The sequence below is a fragment of the Pseudorca crassidens genome, chromosome 10 (assembly GCF_039906515.1).
Source record: "Pseudorca crassidens isolate mPseCra1 chromosome 10, mPseCra1.hap1, whole genome shotgun sequence".
In the NCBI taxonomy this organism is placed as follows: Eukaryota; Metazoa; Chordata; class Mammalia; order Artiodactyla; family Delphinidae; genus Pseudorca; species Pseudorca crassidens.
The window spans coordinates 25,102,846-25,120,674 of NC_090305.1; the positions used below are offsets into that span (position 1 = coordinate 25,102,846).

The 17,829-nt window shown below is 39.7% G+C and overlaps 1 pseudogene; it reads left to right on the forward strand.

The window, feature by feature from the left end:
• The first annotated feature begins 1,817 nt into the window (after positions 1–1,817).
• On the forward strand, positions 1,818–17,253 carry LOC137232884 (butyrophilin subfamily 1 member A1-like; annotated as a pseudogene).
• The last annotated feature ends 576 nt before the right edge of the window (positions 17,254–17,829 follow it).

Consider the following 17,829-nt stretch of genomic DNA (forward strand, 5'->3'; position numbering starts at 1 on the left):
ACTTCAACATTCACCTAGAACACTTTCCAAAATGGAAAGGAGAATAGGGGCAAGAATCAGAAGGAAGGGTACTTCACAAAAAGTTGGAGTATTGCAAAAAAAAAAAGAGTCATATATACATGAATTCTTATAAAGTTTTAGAGCTCCAAACAAACAACTAAACAAAAACCAAAAACCTCAAAGCTTCCAGAGTCCAGAAAAATGTGTTATGTACAAAAGAAAAAAATCAGATTCCATCATACATCTGTCATTCAATATTAATTACTAGAAAACAATTGAAATTAGTCTTTATTTTTGTCGACAAAAATTCAACTAACAATCAAGTTAAGCAAAAAAGGTGGAATTTTATTTGAGCCAAACTAAGGATTATAACTTAGAAGACAGATTCAGAAGCTCTGAGAACTGTTCCACCTGTTAGAAGTTGAAGGCACAGTCACACATATTTTTGAGACAAAGGATCACACATATTTTTGAGACATACTGACATTTTACATAAAAGTTCACCAAAGATACATAGTCCAGGTAAACATGTACAAAGCAAGCAGAGAGTCTCCATGATCGCCTACAGAGTAGGGAAAGAATGCTATTCTTTTAGGAAGTTACATTGCTGTCATCACAAGAAAGAAAAAAATTGATCTTTACAATCAAGCGGACATTCCCACCTTTGAGGAGGTCGGGTTAATGTATAATGCAGATACACATTGCATATTACAGGGGGAAGAAGGAGGCCCAAACAGACAGAGAGAGAGAATTTTTGTTTAAATTTTCTTGTCCTGCTTTAAAATATAAATTTTATTTCATCACTTTCCTGAGTAGAAACTAGAATTATCTAAACAACAAAACATTAAGTGTAAGAGCAAAAGAAAGAAAATTCTGGACAAGCAAAGAATCAGAAGTTTTCTCCTCACTAAACTTCTCTTATATGAAGAACGAAGGTTACAGGTTTTGAACACAGGGGATTGGAGCAGGGAAAAGGTACAAACTTTTGAGATACATCCCACATTCTGTTTATACCCGCCCTCTGTGGGGTACTGTTATTTGATTTGGAGTAAAGTGGATGATAGGAGATTTCAGATATTGCGTCCTGGCATTAGTCACCTAGGAATGGAGGAATCAAGGACTGACTTATTCTCCTTTTCTGATAGCTCCTTCCAATAGAGTAGTTGCCTACAAGGAGACTGCATGGCTTTCCTGCGGTGGTGATTTACTTCATAAATTTAAATCATTTTCCCAAAGTATGATAGTATTATTCATACTCATGTCAAATCCCTGCCTGTTTAGGAAACACAAATCCAAATCTCTAATGAGATTAGATACTTAAGCAAGTTTCAAAAGGAATACTTAGAATAAGCAGATATTTTGGTATTAATTTTATAGGCAGACCTGGGAGAGGATTGGCATTCTAAGCACAGTGGAGGAAAGGGTTAGGTAAGTATCACACCGACTCACTCTACTAATCCATCTTAATTGCCTGAAGTGGATTTCTGTTAATCAAAAACTAAGAGAAACTGTTAGATCTCACCAAGTCATAAAGTAAAAGATTTTATATAGCATAGTTGTTATATTATTTAAAATCTCTGGTTATACAGCAGAAACTAACACACCATTGTAAAGCAATTATACCCCAATAAAGATGTTAAAAATAAAAACTGAGAGAGACACTACAGTCATTTGAGCGCTTCAGGAGGCCATTTCTTAGAAGCACTGTGAACCACCTTAGCTATAATCTTTTTTACCTTGTGGATCCCATTTTTGTCTTCACTCCAGCTATTTTCAGGACCTCCCTCTGGGCCATACTGTTCTCTGCTCTGGGAAAGATGGTGTGTTCCCTGGACTTCTCTCTGCCAAGAGACCTCTTCTTTATCTTGCTTCTCCAAGTGTCCATATGGGGCTCAGGCGAGAATATTTTATATTTTCTATACCTGGATTCTCTTGCTCTCTGAACAGAAGCATTAAACTACTCCATCATGTCTCCAATATACCTAGGTTAATTCCAAATCTTTTATTTTGATACAATAATGTATTTGTCCATATACAAGGACAAATAAATCATTATATGATTATTTTAGAGGGCAGGACCAGGTAGAATTACTTTACTGATGTCCTGTAATTCATTTAGATCTCAGATTCTGGAGGAATGCATTTTCTGATGCCCAAGACTTGATTAAAAACTCTATAGCTTCTTGATTTTCCAGCACTCTCCCCTCCTCCTTCATTGAATTTACCACCATGGCAATTTAAAAATCTTCTGTTTAATATGAGATCACTCTGTTGATTGTAAGCTCCACAGGGTGGAAATCCTCCTTGTCTTGTTCACTGCCTTCTTCAGTCTGAATGTGTGCTACAAATTATTGCTGTATGAATGAGAGAGAGAATGTCTATGGGGCTTTACTGGACCAATAATGATGCTGTACTCTAAAAGGTCCAGGCAGGGTATTCTGATATTCTTTTCACTTGTGGCTCTATTCCACAGATTCCTTTTTGGTGATTGGTCCCTCGGAGCCCATTGTGGCCATGCTGGGTGCAGACACGGTGCTGCCCTGCCGCGTGTCCCCAGCCATGAGCGTGGAGAATATGGAGATCCGGTGGTTCCACTCCCAGTTCTCAGATGCTGTGTATGTGTATCAGAATGGAATGGAGCAGGCGGGAGAACAACTAGTAGATTTCAAAGGGAGAGCAGAGTTGGTAAAAGACTACATCACTGAGGGAAGAGTAGCTGTGAGAATCTACAACCTCCGGGTCTCAGACAATGGAATGCACAAGTGTATTTTTTAAAAAGGAAGTGATTTTGAAGAAGCCGTTTTGGAGCTAAAGGTGATAAGTGAGTAATATCTGAGAATACATATCACTCTAAGGGAAATCTAAGTGTTCTGTACTTGATTTGGGGGAGGAGGATGGTGAACAGGACAGAAGCAAAAAAGGAGTTATCCTTAGAGCTAGTCAATATCTTAGACAGTGGATTTAACCCCAAATCCTCTTCATCTATTTATACATTTATTGTGCTGTACTTTAAAATTAAACTATTTCCATAAATATCTACCATAAAAATTGATCATTTATTTCCCTCTACATTTCTCCTCACATATTTTGAAGGAAGGCACCATGATTAGCAAAAAGTACCATTACTCTAAGAGACCAGAATTCCAGCTGGGTACCATGATGGACAGAAGCTTAACAGGGAGTGTTAGTGGTCCAGAACCAAATCCACTGTTTGGAGGAAGTGACTGTGAGGGTTTGACAGAGTAGATTGAGGTGCTGGTTAGTTTTTATTGTTTTTTAATTTCACATTCATAGGCTCTTTTATGTCTGGCTTTTTTTGTTGTTGTTGTTCAGCATTATGTTTGAGATTTTTCTATGTAGTTAATTGAATGTAGCTGTAGTTCATTTCTATCTCTTTTTTATTGTTTTACTTTTTACATTTAGATCTTTCATCTATAGAAATGTATTTTTGGTATGAAGTTTAATGAAAAGCTCAAAATACTGTTTCATAATGTATATATTCACTTATCTCCATACCAGTAGTGAATAGTGTAGAAAATCTCCACCAGTTTTCAATGCATTGTTTCCCATAAACTTCTCATAGGTACCAGGGTAAATCTAAATTTTCTGTGCGGTTATAATGATTTATCTGTCTATTTCTTTGGTGTTTCCATTTCTAAAGCTATATACTCTCTGCCAAGACAAACACGTTGTTTCTTTTTAGTTGTAATGTTTTTCTCATACTGTGACTATGTTGGGCCTACCTTAAATTAATACTTCTCATTTAACACCATCTGACAAGATATCGATATACTCATTTTATCCATCTTCTTTATGTATAACTTGAATGGAAAAAATCTAATCCATTAGATCTTGAAGGAAAGAGTGACAAACTCTCCTGAGCCATGTTACTGTGATCTCACTTCAGTATCCTCCCAGTAAGAGGTCAAAGATTTCATTGTCATGGAAATAACCTCATGCAGGTGACAGCATTTTTCAGTACCTTTCCCATAACAGTTCTTTCACTTATTGGTGTAAAGACAAGTCCAACCTTTAGAAGCAGTTGTTTGATTATATATCCATGCTTATCTTTCACTCATTTAAACTTTGTCTATTTTACAGCCACTTCTAATGCTCAGAAATGGGTATTCCTTCTCTTTCCTCTTTCTCAACATAGATATAGGTTTCATCTGCTTATGTCAACTTGGAACTTCAATGATTATATTCTTCCAGGAAATGCAAGGTCTATTTGGTTTATTAGTTCTTGCTTCCTAGGCTTTGATCTGTTCCATTTTTCTCAGGAGCAGTTTATTTCCTTTTTTCAAGAGAATTGGCAGTTCCTTCAGGCAATTCTGAGAAGATGGATTGTCTTTCAGACTGCTTTCTGTTTTCCAGAAGTATATTCCCCCAGGAAGATCAGGGATTGATAGTAAAAATTATTAGCTCTATTATAATTTTTAGCCAAAAAAAGATGATGTAGCTGAGGTTCCTAATATATTTCCCACAACTGAGAAACTAGAATAGAACTGAGCTTATGGTGGTTCCATACTTCGTGATATCAAGTTTTAAAAAGACAAAATAATATATAGTCTCAGAAGTTAGAATAGCCATCATTCTTGAATAGACAGTGAATTCATCTAGTATTCTGGTGCTGTTATATTTTGATATGGGTGTTGGTTACGTGAATCTACTAGCTGACCTAGCCTGTGCGGAGTTCAAGAAGAGGAGGGGTAGTGGAAGGAAAAGAAAGGAGTGAGAATGGAAAAGTAAAAAGATCTTGACTCTTTCATGGACTCACTTCACCTTGTTACCTTCATGTTTTAGATAATCTTTACTCAGTGGAAGAAAGAAAATTTGGAAAAATGACAAAAGGAGATTGTTTAAGGAAGTGACTACATGTAGTCTCAATTTAAGCACAGAAGAAGTCTTCCTTGAGACTCCAATAAATGGAATAGACATATGATATAGATACAGAACAGATATAGATATAGTGGCAACATGTCTACATTGGCAAATTTTACTCTGTTCCTTCCCTATTATCCTTCTATGGCCAATTGCAGATATGCTTGTGTAGAGGAAATATGACAGGCATTGGTATAAGTTCCAGTATCAGCTTCAATGTTCTTGTAATTTTTGAACTTCAGATACCCATTTAGCTCACGGGAAAAGAAAAGAACCCCCTTCCATCCACAGAGAGCTATGGTGCTTTGTCCATCTTCTCCCACTGGTGTAGCTGTGAAACCCGAGGACAAAAAATGTCCAAGTCTGACTGGACCTTGAAGATGGCGGAAGAGTAAGACGCGGAGATCACCTTCCTCCCCACAGATACACCAGAAATACATCTACACGTGGAACAACTCCTACAGAACACCTACTGAACGCTGGCAGAAGACCTCAGACCTCCCAAAAGGCAAGAAACTCCCCACGTACCTGGGTAGGGCAAAAGAAAAAAAAGAAAAAACAGAGACAAAAGAATAGGGACGGCACCTGCACCAGTGGGAGGGAGCTGTGAAGGAGGAAAAGTTTCCACACACTAGGAAGCCCCTTCGCGGGCGGAGACTGCGGGGGCGGAGGGGGGAGCTTCGGAACCGCGGAGGAGTGCACAGCAACAGGGGTGCGGAGGGCAAAGCGGAGAGATTCCCGCACAGAGGATCGGTGCCGACCGGCACTCACCAGCCCGAGAGGCTTGTCTGCTCACCCGCCGGGGCGGGCGGGGCTGCGAGCTGAGGCTCTGAGGACCGGGTTTCGGTTTCGGACCGAACGCAGGGAGAGGACTAGGGTTGGTGGCTTGAACATAGCCTGAAGGGGTTAGTGCACCACGGCTAGCTGGGAGGGAGTCCGGGGAAAAGTCTGCACCTGCCGAAGAGGCAAGAGACTTTTTCTTCTCCCTTTGTTTCCTGGTGCGTGAGGAGAGGGGTTTAAGAGCGCTGCTTAAAGGAGCTCCAGAGACGGCGCGAGCCGCGGCTAAAAGCGCGCACCCCAGAGACGGGCGCGACCCGCGGCTGAAAGCGCGGACCCCAGAGACGGGCGCGAGCCGCGGCTGAAAGCGCGGACCCCAGAGACGGGCGGGAGACGATAAGGCTGCTGCTGCCGCCACCGAGGGGCCTGTGTGCGAGCACAGGTCACTCTCCACACCCCTCTTCCGCGGAGCCTGTGCAGCCCGCCACTGCCAGGTTCCTGGGATCCAGGGACAACTTCCCCGGGAGAACGCACAGCGGGCCTCAGGCTGGTGCAAAGTCACGCCGTCCTTTGCCGCCGCAGGCCCGCCCCGCACTCCGTGCCCCTCCCTCCCCGCCGGCCTGAGTGCGCCAGAGCCCCCGAATCAGCGGCTCTTTTAACCCCGCCCTGTCTGAGCAAAAAACAGACGCCCTCCAGCGACCTACACGTAGTGGCAGGGCCAAATCCAAAGCTGAGCCCCTGGGAGCTGTGAGAATAAAGAAGAGAAAGGGAAATCTCTCCCAGCAGCCTCAGAAGCAGCGGATTAAAGCTCCACAATCAACTTGATATACCCTGCATCTGTGGAATACCTGAATAGACAACCAATCATCCCAAATTAAGGAAGTGGACTTTAGGAGCAAGATCTATGATTTTTTTCCCTTTTCCTCTTTTTGTGAATGTATATGTGTATGCTTCTGTGTGAGATCTTGTCTGTATAGTCTTGCTTCCACCATTTGTCCTAGGGTTCTATCCGTCCATGGTTTTTTTAAAAATTTTTTTTTCTTAATAATCAATTTTAATTTTAATAACGTTATTATACTTTACCTTCTTTCTTTCTTTCTTTCTTTCTTTCTTTCTTTCTTTCTTTCTTTCTTTCTTTCTTTCTTTCTTTCCTTCCTTCCTTCCTTCCCTCCTTTAGACAACGAGTCATCCCAAATTGAGGAGGTGGTCTCTGACAGCAAGATTTATGATTTTTCCCCCTTTACCTCTTTTAGTGAGGGTGTATGTGTATGCTTCTGTGTAAGATTTTGTCTGTATAGCTTTGCTTCCAACATTTGTCCTAAGGTTCTATCCGTCCCTTTCTTTTTTTCCTAAATAAGAATTTTTTAATTCAATAATTTTATTATACTTTATTTTATTTTTACTGTATCTTCTTTCTTTCTGTCTTTTTTCCTTCTTTCCCTCCTTCCTTCCTTCCTCCCTCCCTCCCTCCTTTCTTTCCTTCTTGCCTTCTTTCCTTCTTTGCTTCTTTCTTTCTTTCTTCCTCCCTTCCTTCCCTCCTTTCCTTCTTTCTTTCCTCATACTACTACTAATTCCCTCTACTTTTTCTCCCTTTTATTCTGAGCCGTGTGGATGAAAAGCTCTTGGTGCTCCAGCCAGGAGTCAGGGCTCTGCCTCTGAGGTAGGAGAGCCAACTTCAGGACACTGGCCCACAAGAGACCTCCCAGCTCCACATAATATCAAACGGCGAAAATCTCCCAGAGACCTCCATCTTAACACCAGCACCCAGCTTCACTCAACGACCAGCAAGCCACAGTGCTGGACAACCTATGCCAAACAACTAGCAAGACAGGAACACAACCCCACCCATTAGCAGAGAGGCTGCCTAAAATAATAATAAGGCCACAGACACCCCAAACACACCACCAGACGTGAACCTGCCCACTAGAGAGACAAGATCCAGCCTCATCCACCACAACACAGGCACTAGTCCCCTCCACCAGGAAACCTACACAACCCACTGAACCAATCTTAGCCACTGGGGACAGACATCAAAAACAGCAGGAACTACGAACCTGCAGCCTGCAAAAAGGAGACCCCAAACACAGTAAGATAAGCAAAATGAGAAGACAGAAAAACACACAGCAGATAAAGGAGCAAGATAAAAATGCACCAGACCTAACAAATGAAGAGGAAATAGGCAGCTTACCTGAAAAAGAATTCAGAATAATGATAGTAAGGATGATCTGAAATCTTGGAGATAGAATGGACAATAGAATGGACAAAATGCAAGAATCAGTTAACAAGGACCTAGAAGAACTAAAGATGAAACAAGCAACGATGAACAACACAATAAATGAAATTAAAAGTACTCTAGATGGGATCAATAGCAGAATAACTGAGGCAAAAGAACGGATAAGTGACCTGGAAGATAAAATAGTGGAAATAACTACTGCAGAGCAGAATAAAGAAAAAAGAATGAAAAGAACTGAGGACAGTCTCAGAGACCTCTGGGACAACATGAAACGCACCAACATTCGAATTATAGGGGTTCCAGAAGAAGAAGAGAAAAAGAAAGGGACTGAGAAGATATTTGAAGAGATTATAGTTGAAAACTTCCCTAATATGGGAAAGGAAATAGTTAATCAAGTCCAGGAAGCACAGAGAGTCCCATACAGGATAAATCCAAGGAGAAATACGCCAAGACACATATTAATCAAACTGTCAAAAATTAAATACAAAGAAAGCATATTAAAAGCAGCAAAGGAAAAACAACAAATAACACATAAGGGAATCCCCATAAGGTTAACAGCTGATCTCTCAGCAGAAACCCTACAAGCCAGAAGGGAGTGGCAGGACATACTGAAAGTGATGAAGGAGAAAAACCTGCAGCCAAGACTACTCTACCCAGCAAGGATCTCATTCAGATTTGATGGAGAAATTAAAACCTTTACAGACAAGCAAAAGCTGAGAGAGTTCAGCACCACCAAACCAGCTTTACAACAAATGCTAAAGGATCTTCTCTAGGCAAGAAACACAAGAGAAGGAAAAGACCTATAATAACGAACCCAAAACAATTTAGAAAATGGGAATAGGAACATACATATCGATAATTACCTTAAATGTAAATGGACTAAATGCTCCCACCAAAAGACACAGATTAGCTGAATGTATACAAAAACAAGACCCATATATATGCTGTCTACAAGAGACCCACTTCAGACCTAGAGACACATACAGACTGAAAGTAAGGGGATGGAAAAAGATATTTCATGCAAATGGAAACCAAAAGAAAGCTGGAGTAGCAATTCTCATATCAGACAAAATAGACTTCAAAATAAGGACTATTAAAAGAGACAAAGAAGGACACTACATAATGATCAAGGGATCGATCCAAGAAGAAGATATAACAATTGTAAATATTTATGCACCCAACATAGGAGCACCTCAATACATAAGGCAAATACTAACAGCCATAAAAGGGGAAATCGACAGTAACACATTCATAGTAGGGGACTTAAACACTCCATTTTCACCCATGGACAGATCATCCAAAATGAAAAGAAATAAGGAAACATAAGCTTTAAATGATACATTAAACAAGATGGACTTAATTGATATTTATAGGACACTCCATCCAAAAACAACAGAATACACATTTTTCTCAAGTGCTCATGGAACATTCTCCAGGATAGATCATATCTTGGGTCACAAATCAAGCCTTGGTAAATTTAAGAAAATTGAAATTGTATCAAGTATCTTTTCTGACCACAATGCCATGAGACTAGATGTCAATTACAGGAAAAGATCTGTAAAAAATACAAACACATGGAGGCTAAACAATACACTACTTAATAATGAAGTGATCACTGAAGAAATCAAAGAGGAAATCAAAAAATACCTAGAAACAAATGACAATGGAGACACAACGACCCAAAACTTGTGGGATGCAGCAAAAGCAGTTCTAAGGGGGAAGTTTATAGCAATACAAGCCCACGTTAAGAAGCAGGAAACATCTAGAATAAACAACCTAACCTTGCACCTCAAGCAATTAGAGAAAGAAGAACAAAAAAACCCCAAAGCTAGCAGAAGGAAAGAAATCATAAAAATCAGATCAGAAATAAATGAAAAAGAAATGAAGGAAACAATAGCAAAGATCAATAAAACTAAAAGCTGGTTCTTTGAGAAGATAAACAAAATAGATAAACCACTAGCCAGACTCATCAAGAAAAAAAGGGAGAAGACTCAAATCAATAGAATTAGAAATGAAAAAGGAGAGGTAACAACTGACACTGCAGAAATAAAAGAGATCATGAGAGATTACTACAAGCAACTCTATGCCAATAAAATGGACAATCTGGAAGAAATGGACAAATTCTTAGAAATGCACAACCTGCCAAGACTGAATCAGGAAGAAATAGAAAATATGAACAGACCAATCACAAGCACTGAAATTGAAACTGTGATTAAAAATCTTACAACAAAGAAAAGCCCAGGACCAGATGGCTTCACAGGCGAATTCTATCAAACATTTAGAGAAGAGCTAACACCTATCCTTCTCAAACTCTTCCAAAATATAGCAGAGAGAGGAACACTCCCAAACTCCTTCTACGAGGCCACCATCACCTTGATACCAAAACCAGACAAGGATGTCACAAAGAAAGAAAACTACAGGCCAATATCACTGATGAACATAGATGCAAAAATCCTCAACAAAATACTAGCAAACAGAATCCAACAGCACATTAAAAGGATCATACACCATGGCCAAGTGGGGTTTATTCCAGGAATGCAAGGATTCTTCAATATACGCAAATCTATCAATGTGATAAACCATATTAACAAATTGAAGAAGAAAAACCATATGATCATCTCAATAGATGCAGAGAAAGCTTTTGACAAAATTCAACACCCATTTATGATAAAAATCCTGCAGAAAGTAGGCATAGAGGGAACTTTCCTCAACATAATAAAGGCCATATATGACAAGCCCACAGCAAACATCATCCTCAATGGTGAAAAACTGAAAGCACTTCCACTAAGATCAGGAACAAGACAAGGTTGCCCACTCTCACCACTCTTATTCAACATAGTTTTGGAAGTTTTAGCCACAGCAATCAGAGAAGAAAAGGAAATAAAAGGAATCCAAATCGGAAAAGAAGAAGTAAAGCTGTCACTGTTTGCAGATGACATGATCCTATACATAGAGAATCCTAAAGATGCTACCAGAAAACTACTAGAGCTAATCAATGAATTTGGTAAAGTGGCAGGATACAAAATTAATGCACAGAAATCTCTGGCATTCCTATATACTAATGATGAAAAATCTGAAAGTGAAATCAAGAAAACACTCCCATTTACCATTGCAACAAAAAGAATAAAATATCTAGGAATAAACCTACCTAAGGAGACAAAAGACCTGTATGCAGAAAATTATAAGACACTGATGAAAGAAATTAAAGATGATACAAATAGATGGAGAGATATACCATGTTCTTGGATTGGAAGAATCAACATTGTGAAAATGACTCTACTACCCAAAGCAATCTATAGATTCAATGCAATCCCTATCAAACTACCACTGGCATTTTTCACAGAACTAGAACAAAAAATTTTGCAATTTGTATGGAAACACAAAAGACCCCGAATAGCCAAAGCCATCTTGAGAACGAAAAAAGGAACTGGAGGAATCAGGCTCCCTGACTTCAGACTATACTACAAAGCTACAGTTATCAAGACGGTATGGTACTGGCACAAAAACAGAAAGATAGATCAATGGAACAGGATAGAAAGCCCAGAGATAAACCCATGCACATATGGACACCTTATCTTTGATAAAGGTGGCAGGAATGTACAGTGGAGAAAGGACAGCCTCTTCAATAAGTGGTACTGGGAAAACTGGACAGCTACATGTAAAAGTATGAGATTAGATCACTCCCTAACACCATACACAAAAATAAGCTCAAAATGGATTAAAGACCTAAATATAAGGCCAGAAACTATCAAACTCTTAGAGGAAAACATAGGCAGAACACTCTATGACATAAATCACAGCAAGATCCTTTCTGACCCACCTCCTAGAGAAATGGAAATAAAAACAAAAATAAACAAATGGGACCTAATGAAACTTCAAAGCTTTTGCACAGCAAAGGAAACCATAAACAAGACCAAAAGACAACCCTCAGAATGGGAGAAAATATTTGCAAATGAAGTAACCGACAAAGGATTAATCTCCAAAATTTACAAGCAGCTCATGCAGCTCAATAACAAAAAAACAAACAACCCAATCCAAAAATGGGCGGAAGACCTAAATAGACATTTCTCCAAAGAAGATATACAGACTGCCAACAAACACATGAAAGAATGCTCAACATCATTAATCATTAGAGAAATGCAAATCAAAACTACAATGAGATATCATCTCACACCAGTCAGAATGGCCATCATCAAAAAATCTAGAAACAATAAATGCTGGAGAGGGTGTGGAGAAAAGGGAACACTCTTGCACTGCTGGTGGGAATGTGAATTGGTTCAGCCACTATGGAGAACAGTATGGAGGTTCCTTAAAAAGCTACAAATAGAACTACCATATGACCCAGCAATCCCACTACTGGGCATATACCCTGAGAAAACCGAAATTCAAAAAGAGTCATGTACCAAAATGTTCATTGCAGCTCTATTTACAATAGCCCAGAGATGGAAACAACCTAAGTGCCCATCATTGGATGAATGGATAAAGAAGATGTGGCACATATATACAATGGAATATTACCCAGCCATAAAAAGAAACGAAATTGAGCTATTTGTAATGAGGTGGATAGACCTAGAGTCTGTCATACAGAGTGAAGTAAGTCAGAAAGAAAAAGACAAATACCGTATGCTAACACATATATTTGGAATTTAAGAAAAAAAAATGTCATGAAGAACCTAGGGGTAAGGCAGGAATAAAGACGCAGACCTCCTAGAGAACGGACTTGAGGTTATGGGGAGGGGGAAGAGTGAGCTGTGACAGGGCGAGAGAGAGTCATGGACATATACACACTAACAAACGTAGTAAGGTAGATAGCTAGTTGGAAGCAGCCGCATGGCACAGGGATATTGGCTTGGTGCTTTGTGACCACCTAGAGGGGTGGGATAGGGAGGGTGGGAGGGAGGGAGTTGCAAGAGGGAAGAGATATGGGAATATATGTATATGTATAACTGATTCACTTTGTTATAAAGCAGAAACTAACACACCATTGTAAAGCAATTATACCCCAATAAAGATGTTAAAAAAAAATGTCCAAGTCTCAGATGAATGACTTTCCTCTCCAGGTTTGGGTTCTGGTTCTCATATTTTCATGGTGGGTCCAGAAGATGAAGGAATAAGGCTGAAGTGCACAGGCAAAGGATGGTTTCCCCAGCCTGAAATACAATGGGAAGATGAAAAGGGAGAGAAGATCCCATCTCTCGCTGAGGACAAGACACAAGATAATGATGGGTTGTTTCGGTTTGAGGCATCCCTTCTTGTGAGAGACAGGTCAAAGACAGAAGTGTCCTGTTCCATGAAGAACCCTTTCTTTGGACAAGAGCAAGTGGAAACCATTTTTATCCCAGGTCAGTGTTGCTCATTTGGGGGGCAGGACAGAAGTAAGGAGGGGATATTTATGACCTGGGTTGGGCTACACTTGCTTGGTGTATGTTTTTAATCAGGTTTGGGGGGGGGGTCCTGTGTCAGAACACTTCTTCCCTAGGACCTCTCCTTGGAAGGTAGCATTCATTGTGACTTTGGTGATACTTGGGGCTTTCATTGGTGCTGTTGTGTATTTGGCTCAAAATGAATGACAGAAAAAGAAGAAACTATCAGAAGTCAAGAAGGAAAAGGAGAAAGAAAATAAAGCCAAAGGTAAAACTGTGAATCAGACTTGGTGGGGATCTGTGAATTTATGGGTTTGTTAACATGATTGTGCATGTGGATGGCATCTTTTGGGAACAAAGAGATATGTGTAAGGATGAGTTAGAGCTCCAAGACCTCCTATAAAACATGGAGCCCAGGACCTCCATGAGAAAAAAAAAAGTATTATAAAGTCCATTGGAGAGAGAAAATATCACTGGTATAAACATAGAGGTTTTTTTTTTTAATGGTCATAATAATTCTCAATTAAGGTAATTTTTTTGTTTTAGGTATATGGAAGTAGCACTTAGGATCTGGGCTTAGTAACATAGTCTAGAAAATATTTATTTTCTGTTAAATCCATTTTGTTATTTTCTTTCCTTTTTAGAATCATTTGAGAAAGAGCTTGGTAAGTCTTCCACTTTCTTTGCTCTAATAGAGGAAATAGAGTCATTACTGTACGCTGTATGTCTGGCCTCTCACAGGCTGTTATTCCTTTCAGCCAGAAGGAAGAAACTGTATCAGCAAGGTGAGTTATACTGATGTTATGGTTGGATGAACCATTTTATTGGCCCCTCTGTTCTGGCCACCTCCTATTTACCTTGTTGGTGAGGGAGGGATCCCATACCCTAAACAGTATAAGATGTTCAAACACATGACACCCAACACTGGACAAAAGAGATTGACAGCAGTTTTTTAGTCACATGTACCCACATCCTGGGGAAGAAAGACACCTCACGCCATGCAGGGCCACATGGAGACTGCACCTGGGAGCAGAACGAATTAACATGGTCTGTAGGAGCCAGGCTTTTCAGGAACAAGAGAATGAGGTGGCGCTGTTTTCTGTGGAAGTATGTAATTGGCTTGTTTGATATTTTTTGCAGGCTGACAGGGAGGTAAAGTTCATTAGGTTGAAGACCAGCTGTGGTTCAGCTGTTTTGGCCAACAGGGAAATTAGCTGAGAGGGGGAGCTTTTCCTGCTGGGTGGACGGCATACCTGGTGAGAGCAGGAGAACTCACAATTAGGCATTTGGAGCCCTGTGACGCTCAAAGGTATCAAGGCAACACATAGAATTTTAGGCTTTCCAATAACTCTCACAATTTAAGCCTACTTTTCCTTTCTTCCCGCAAAAAACCAGACCCTCATATTTTAACATAGATGTAGAATGTGGAAAATGTGAGAAATAAAACAGGAGATGTAAAAGAGGGCAAGTACATCAGAATTGTCATTAAGATCATGAATGCAGAAATATAGTACTATCATAAACCCTCAGATTTCTTGTGGTCACTGCAATTTCACACCCTGAAGTGGCATTCCAATGAATGAGAGAATCTAATTCCTTTGTTCTATTTCAGATTGGAGAAAAGCAGAGTTATATGCCGGTGAGTAACTGATGTTGTCTTGGGGCTTCAGGTACTTCAGGATTTCATGAGGCATTTCCAGAGAATTTTTCAGATAGGCGCCATCATCTGGAGATTTTACTTTGAACCTGGGAGTCCAAAAAAATACAAGAGGTAAAGGGATAAGCATCTCACTAGTTCGGAGGAAACGTCCTTAGCATATTTTCCCATATGATTTTCTTTTTAGACTGGAGAAAGGAATAGTTCAAAGCAGGTGAGTGCCCTTACTATTTTGTCTCACTTAATCTCTTTTATACAAATGAGAAACTACTCTATTTGTATAAACTCCCAGTAATACCTAACTGGTTTTTCATTTCATGGCTTTCATTTCAATCTCATGCAGAAATGTTAACAGATTTCTTACTGTTCTTACACCGTTCATTCATCAGCATAAAATTATACAACTATTTATTCAGTGCCAAATAAATAGAGCTGGTCTCTAACTTCACGGGAGAGCGCATGTACAAACTGTGATGAATCTTATGAAGGAATAAAAGATTGCCATGAGAAAAAAAAATCATGGATTAAAGGAATTACCCCGAGGAATTGATATTTAATCTGAGACTTAAGTGATATGGTAGATCTATTCATGTGAATAACATTGAAAGAATAGTTCAGTCAGAGGGAAGTCTATTACATACCCAGTCTGATACACAGAAGAGCTTGTTGCATCTCAGTGGAAAAATGGCCCCTGACCATCTTAGGGTCTTTCCAGAATTATGAGTTGACTCTCTATTTCTACTGCTTGCTACTTCACTCTGAATATCCCTGTATCCACACACATTTCCCAGTTAAGTTAATCCTCCAAAAATTAAAATATATCATAATTGCTAACATAAAAATTCTTATGAGAAAACTTTTAATTATTGAAGATGTTTGGTTTGACAAGAAGCAGATTAATTACTACTAGTATTAGCACTATTGTTATTATGAGTACAGGTATTAGTGTTATTACAACCATCAGAAGCTAAAATTTACCAATTGTTCATCATGGACAAGATGTAGTACTAAGTTCTCTACACATTAGCTCGTTGACTTTTCACACTAGTCCTGTATGTACTGAGGTACCAAAATGATGTACATCTTCATGAGATTAAAGTGGGACAGAGAGAGACAAAGTAACTTCAACATCACTGCTACGAAAGACAGAGTGATTATCAAAATTCAGCTCTTTCTGACCACACAGCCTGGAATTTCAACCATTAGAAATATAATAAGAGTGTATGAGAAGTAGATGACTTAGTTTTTACATAAGCCTAGAGAAAAATGACACCAAAGAAGCTTAAATGAAAGTGGGTACACTGTGATTGGAAATAAGGCATGGCTTAACTATTAAGAGCAAGCAGTAGAGCAACCAGCATTTGCAGGAGGCTAGAGAAACACCAACTTGAAATATGTGATCCTGGAGATTTTCAGATGAGACAGACTTCTTGGCTAAATGGTCTCAGCCTGTCTGGAACACATGGTTACCCAAGGTCCTATCCATCCCTGGCCTTCTATGATCTACACATCATGTGTCTCCTATGAATGAACATAGGAGAGAACATGCATTGTTTTACCTAATCTTCCATTTCTCTCCCTCTTATTTTTCTTCATTCTCCTTTCCCCGTAATTTGCATCTTTCCTAAAACTAACCAGTCTCCACTGTGGAATGACCTTTATTTTTTTCCCCCATACCTACAGTGGTTTTTACTCTGGATCCAGCCACAGCTCTTCCCAACCTCATCTTATCTGAGAGCAGAAAACATATTTATTCAAAAGAGAGTGTTTCTCAGAATGGTGATGCCCCAACACGCCAAGAGCAAGGGGAGTCTGAAGCCATCTTCAGTGTTCTGGGCAAGATTTTTCTTACTGTGGAGAGACAATACTGGGAGGTAGAAGTAAATATTGGGACAGAAGTTGGATCTAGAGCTAGATGGGCTCTGGGTGTTTGCTCAGACACAGCAAAGAGAGAGGGGTGGTTTTTAGAATGTCCAGAGAAGAATTTCTGGGTGGTGGTATACAAGGCAGGAGAATTCATATTTCCCACCTCCCAGAGAAAGCCTCTGTCACTGAGGCAGCACTCCTGCAAGATAGGAGTTTTCTTGGACTGGGATGCTGGGAATGTGTCCTTTTACAATATGATCGATGGGTCCCACATCTATCCTTTTACTGGAATCACCTTCTGTGGGACCCTTCGTCCTTATTTTAGCCTTCAGGGTGCTGGCGCATCTTTGACCATCTGTGCAGCTTCAGATCACACTGAAAATTGTCTTGATTCTTCTCCAAAGACCTCTTTAACTCATTTAAGTAGTTGTGATACAAGCGTCCCCCAAGAAACTCTCTATTACCTCCATAAGTGAAGTGTCAGCACCTCTGCTGCCTCTGCTCAAGCTTCTTATATGTATGTTGTCCAAGAAAGCTCTTCTTCTTGAAGAGTAGGTCATTCTCACTAGGTATAAATCCGACCCCTTTCAAAGAGAGGTAGAGGGAGAAAGAGAAATGGCACAGCTAGAAAATGTCTGGGGGAATTTCCTCCAGTGCTCCCTTTGGGGAAATACTCTTTCTGGGCAGCAACGATTTGTCACGAGAAAGCTCCAAGTTAATTCATGAGCCTTTCTTCAGTTCTGGTACTTACTGTGTTTTGAAGTAAATATGTTTAAAGCTACATTTAAAGAGAAAATCTCTCTTCTTACTATTTTTGTTATCAAATATGGAAGAGGGAGTGATGTTTAAAGGGGAGGGTCTCAGTTGAGCAGTACTGTTGGAGATACCCACAGAAATCTGTTGAAGTCTTTTAAAAGTTAATGGCTCAGCTTGTTCTTTCTTCAGACTTTGGTGTCCATCAACTTCTAAACTTGGACTTTACCAAGGTGTGTTGAAGACTGATAAATAACTGTAAAACCATTTGAGGAGAACAAGCCTCCTGGGAAGGAAGA